Below are 6,016 nucleotides of genomic sequence, written 5' to 3'. Positions count from 1 at the left end.
TCGTTCTTAACAGATGACTGTCCATGTTAGAAGAACAAATGTAGCGACACCTTATGTACTGTTCTCTGAAGATTCTCTGACGATAGTGAACTACAATCCGTCCACTGATGATCTTGTCGTGCGCTCTCATAACGTTAACAAACCTATTAAGTCACCCAAATAACGGACTCGCACTTGCACTACGTGACCCGGATAATGACTCTTCTCTTCAAGATAAAACTTGACAGCGAAAAAGAGCAAGGTTAACATGTATTTCCGGTGTTGGTATATGTAATATTCGATTGACTTAAAATTTATTTATCTTTAAGTTGTATATATATATATACTGAAATATGAGTTCTTGTGAAACCTTCAATGATCTAGAGAATAAAAACATATTGAATATTCTGCATGGTATAGCTTGTACAGAACACCGCTGGTTCACAATACATAGCCTCGTTGAACTCAGCATACATATATATCCTAGAAATATAATGAATTTCATTCTGGAGTTGTGTTTGTGTGTGCAGTAGAATTGGGGAGGGATAGAGGAGCGCTTGAGGCGTATCCAAGTCTCCAACTTCAGCATTGTAATGACCAATGCTGACTGAAGTATGAATGACATGTAGCCATGTTTCATTAGTTATGTTTGACCAGATATCTACTATCGTTTCTGATGTAGTTTAGGAACAAACACGGAATGTAAGATCTTAGGGACGAGCCACGGTCAAGACACTGTGCATATCAGAACACAAAACTTCTAATGTTGTTAGTTTTAATATACCGGTAACTCTTAAGGGACATGAATCGGAAATCCTCGAATGTTGTTGATAAGGCAATACTTGAAAGAGAGTGTCGTCTATGCTTGGAAACAGACATTCGCATACCAGACGTTAACCAATAAGGACGTTCCAGGTCAATAATCGCAAGGTCAATTCCCCAAACGACATATAACACTAACTAATCGCAAGGTCAATTCCCAAGACGACGTACAACACAAACCACCAAAGACCTAAGAAAGTCCATACTATTAAGTTAGAAAGTAGGACGGAATCATGCAAAGACAAGCAGTGAATAATTTTCAGTCATGTTGGAAAGACGCAAGGTATGCTCTTGGCGGCTGATTGAAATCAGTATTCAAATCGCGTACCATGGTAGAATATCAGTGGTAGATGACAAAATGTGTATATCAGTTGCGCGTTGATTGCAACTGTTCATATGTCCAACGTGGCGATCTAATTCAACACGATGAATATACAGCCCCTAGCCCCGGGTGAAGCGGAATTAGACTCAGTCATGAGACAGAGCGCCATAGATTCTGGACGCTCTGGCCATATTTACTTACAAGAGAATAATACTCATTATAATATTTAAGAGACTTGAAGTGAAGGCGTTTGATGGAATAATGCTGGCACACTAGTGTTTGCAGTAATAGCTTGTGACGTTGATTGAAATCGTCATACAACACACAGGATCTAACAAATGCTACATGGCGAGATCTGTGCATACCATATGCAGGACCCTACAATGTCAGAATTAAAACAATTCTTCTTGTCCTGAAGTCTGTGAGAGAAGAAACGGTTTTGGTCTTTGTACAAAGACAGGTTCAGATAAGATGTACCGCCTGGAAGTGCGTCCTTTAAATCCAGTGAATGAGTTAGTGCTTGGGGTTTAACGTCGTACTTAACAATTTTGACTGAAGAGTGCGTGCTAAACCTTAATTAGCTTGATCACTCATAGGAAAGCCAAGGTTCTAACCTTCATCAATTTCTGTAAACAAATGAGTTTTCTTGGAGGAACTAGTTCCTCTAACGCGCCAGGACCTGCCAATAAGATTTGTACATGCCCTGGTGACAGGAGACTGACACGCTGTTATCCGACGTAGGTTAGGGCTGTTGAACGATGAGGACGCGATGCAAATGTTACAGAGCAGCTCGGGTGACACGAACACACGCCATGGACCGCAAGCTCGATGAACTGACCAGTTCTAACTGTCATGGACTACTTTAATCAGGTTGTACATCAGGCCTAAGCACGGAAAAAACTGTTCATACTGCTCATACAAAACCGAAGGCTATATCTGCATGAGTGAGTGAGTGAGTGCTTGGAGTTTAACGTCGTGCTCAACGATTTTTCAGTCATGTGGCGACGGAGGAATCCATAGAGTGCATGTAATGTGCCTCCTTGTTGCAGGACGGATTTCCACCGCTCTTTTATCTAGTGCTGCTTCACTGAGACGCCTTACCAAAGGCAATTAAGCCGCCCCGCCCGAGCCATTATGCTGATACGGGTCAACCAGTCGTTGCACTTTCCCCTGCATGCTGAACGCCAAGTGAGGAAGTTACAACCTCCTCTTTTAAAGCCTTAGGTGTGACTCGACCCAGGATTCATCCTGGATCTACCGCTCCCCGCGAAGGCGGGTAGATACAGCCTTTGCTCTATATGGATTGTTTAAAGCTAGCAGATCGTCACTATACCGTTTAGTGAATGAGAATGATCGGGCCTGGTGAGGACTACATCTTGATAACGCATAACGAACCATTGCAACGCCTAAACGAAGGACGGTATACATGAAGGAAATCAGGGTAGTTTATTTACTACCTCCGATCGGCTGCCTATGTTCCCAGCTACATGTAAGCTGAAAGCTATGGTGGAAAAGCTATTTGTTGATATGCCATCAGTTGGAAGACGATTAAACCAGAAAATTTAATGATATGTAATAAAAATATTTAAAATCTAAAGTAATTTAAATGATATTTAGAAATATCCATTTCAGATCGAGGAAGGAATAATAACAGAAATATAAAGAACGGATAGGTCTCTATGTCCAGCGTACACATCTGGACACTGAGGAGAAAACAAGAAGTTAGTGGACGAGATAATCGTTAGAGAAAGTAAAAGGCAGAATCGCTTTATCATATTGTTCAGTGGACTGGATGACGAAAATATTAGGACGCAGTTTAAAAGACACAGTGATCAGAAATCTAGATTCAGCTTGAAGGGATAAGATATTTCAGGGAAAAGAAACACAATGAGCGGCCAGAATAGTCAGCAAAGAATAAGACATTACTTAAGGAACATGCAGCGGCAATGGCGTAGATTGGAGTGGTAACTGAATTGCTATCAACACTAATGGGACAAGAGAATAACTGGAACCCGAAGGACATGCCCTCACATAGAGGACAGAATGGTAGCACAGGGAGGAACAAGAAATCACTTTAGGGACATGTAACTTGGAAGACAAGCCTTCACACAGACGACGGAATGGTAGCACAGAGAGAAACAAGACTTCACTTTAGAGACATGTAACTTGGAAGACAAGCCTTCACATAGACGACGAAATGATAGTACAGGAAGAAAGAAGACTTCACTTTAGGGACATGTAACTTGGAAGACAAACCTTTACATAGACGACAGAATGGTAGCACAGAGAGAAACGAGACTTCACTTTAGGGACATGTATCTTGAAAGACAAGCCTTCACATAGACGACGGAATAATAGTACAGAGAGAAACGAGACTTCACTTTAGGGACATGTAACTTGGAAGACAAGCCTTCACATAGACGACGGAATGGTAGTACAGAGAGAAACGAGACTTCACTTTAGGGACATGTAACTTGGAAGACAAATCTTCACATAGACGACGGAATGGTAGCACAGAGAGAAACAAGACTTCACTGTAGGGACATGTAACTTGGAAGACAACCCTTCACATAGAAGACGGAATGGTAGCACAGAGAGAAACAAGACTTCACTTTAGGGACATGTAACTTGGGAGACAAATCTTCACATAGACGACGGAATGGTAGCACAGAGAGGAACAAGACTTCACTGTAGGGACATGTAACTTAGAAGACAACCCTTCACACAGAAGACGGAATGGTAGTGCAAAGAGAAACAAGACTTCACTTTAAGGACATGTAACTTAGAAGACAAATCTTCAAATAGACGACGGAATGGTAGCACAGAGAGAAACAAGACTTCACTTTAGGGACATGTAACTTGGAAGACAAATCTTCACATAGACGCAGAATCATAGTACAGGGAGAAACGAGACTTCACTTTAGGGACTTGTAACTTGGAAGACAAGCCTTCGCACAGATGACGGAATGGTAGTACAGAGAGAAACAAGACTTCACTTTAGAGACATGTAACTTGGAAGACAAACCTTCACATAAACGACAGAATCATAGTACAGAGAGAAACAAGACTTCACTTTAGGGACTTGTAACTTGGAAGACAAGCCTTCGCACAGATGACGGAATGGTAGTACAGGAAGAAACAAGACTTCACTTTAGGGACTTGTAACTTGGAAGACAAACTTTCAAATAGATGACGGAATTGTAGTAGAGAGAAACAAGACTTCACTTTAGGGACATGTAACTTGGAAGACAAGCCTTCACACAGACGACGGAATGGTAGCACAGAGAGAAACAAGACTTCACTTTAGGGACATGTAACTTGGGAGACAAGCCTTCACATAGACGACGAAATGATAGTACAGGAAGAAAGAAGACTTCACTTTAGGGACATGTAACTAGGGAGACAAACTTTCAAATAGATGACGGAATTGTAGTAGAGAGAAACAAGACTTCACTTTAGGGACATATAACTTGGGAGACAAACTTTCAAATAGATGACGGAATTGTAGTAGAGAGAAACAAGACTTCACTTTAGGGACATGTAACTTGGAAGACAAGCCTTCACACAGAAGACGGAATGGTAGCACAGAGAGAAACGAGACTTCACTTTAGGGACATGTATCTTGAAAGACAAGCCTTCACATAGACGACGGAATGGTAGTGCAAAGAGAAACAAGACTTCACTTTAGGGACATGTAACTTGGGAGACAAGTCTTCACATAGACGACGGAATGGTAGTACAGAGAGAAACGAGACTTCACTGTAGGGACATGTAACTTGGAAGACAAACCTTCACACAGACGACGGAATGGTAGTACAAAGAGAAACAAGACTTCACTTTAGGGACATGTAACTTGGAGGACACGCCTTTACAAAGACGACAGGATGGTAGTACAGAGAGGAACAAGACTTCACTTTAGAGATATGGACCTTTACAAAGACGACAGGATGGTAGTACAGAGAGGAACACGATACTTATTATTACGAGAGGGTAGGAAGTTGAAGAAAGTAAGCGACTTCAAATGTACACCACGTTAGGTGAAAGGAAATGACAACGTTATGAATTAAAGGACATGTTAAGCCGAAGAATAGTTATAAACACCGACGACAGGACGGGGGAGGGGGGGGGGGCGTTGTTTTTAAGATTGCCTGGCAACTTTTACACGGGAATCCATATGTCGTGTAGGACAAAGACTAACGTGTGAAAAGCAGTGTACTCCTGGCTGGCGCGTCTCTTGTAAAGGTAGATACAGAGTACACCTACAATCGTTTTAAGTACGAATGGCCTCTGATCTAACTGGATTTTAATGTCAGCCAGGTAAACAATTTAACACGTAATAAAGCGCTGCAGGAGATATATTTCAAAATGGGTCAGGCAGAATATCTAGAAGCTCCCTTGTCTGTGGAGTGTTTTCATACCCATGTCAGAACGTTTGCACAAGATGGGAAAACATGGAGGTGGATGCAGAGGTGGGGGTGGGGGATAGTTTTTCTTCTATCTATGTAGTAAGTCTGGTGCGAATGCCTTACGCTGTTACAGTCTAAAGTGCGGTTTAGTGTCCATAGCTCGTGCTGTCCTATGTAAGGTAAAAGCCGTAACACGTTAGATACGGCTCTACGTCCCGATGATACCTTACACAAATACCTTACTCCCTGAACACCGGTGTCGCTATATACTGTCTAATGCATGGCTTAGCCTAGAACTGGTTTGCTTATGCACATTCAAATACCGAGCAAAGGACAACATTTGGCCAGATATGTATATATATGGCTAATAAATATATCTTGAGTAAGCACACTGGTACAGATAATATATTGAAATTGAAAGAATGTCGACGAATTTTGGTCGGATTTTGCGCTTACGATGGCATGTGTACTAGATTAAATCATTGCA

The sequence above is a fragment of the Liolophura sinensis genome, chromosome 1 (genome assembly GCF_032854445.1).
Source record: "Liolophura sinensis isolate JHLJ2023 chromosome 1, CUHK_Ljap_v2, whole genome shotgun sequence".
In the NCBI taxonomy this organism is placed as follows: Eukaryota; Metazoa; Mollusca; class Polyplacophora; order Chitonida; family Chitonidae; genus Liolophura; species Liolophura sinensis.
This window is presented reverse-complemented; position numbering follows the sequence as displayed.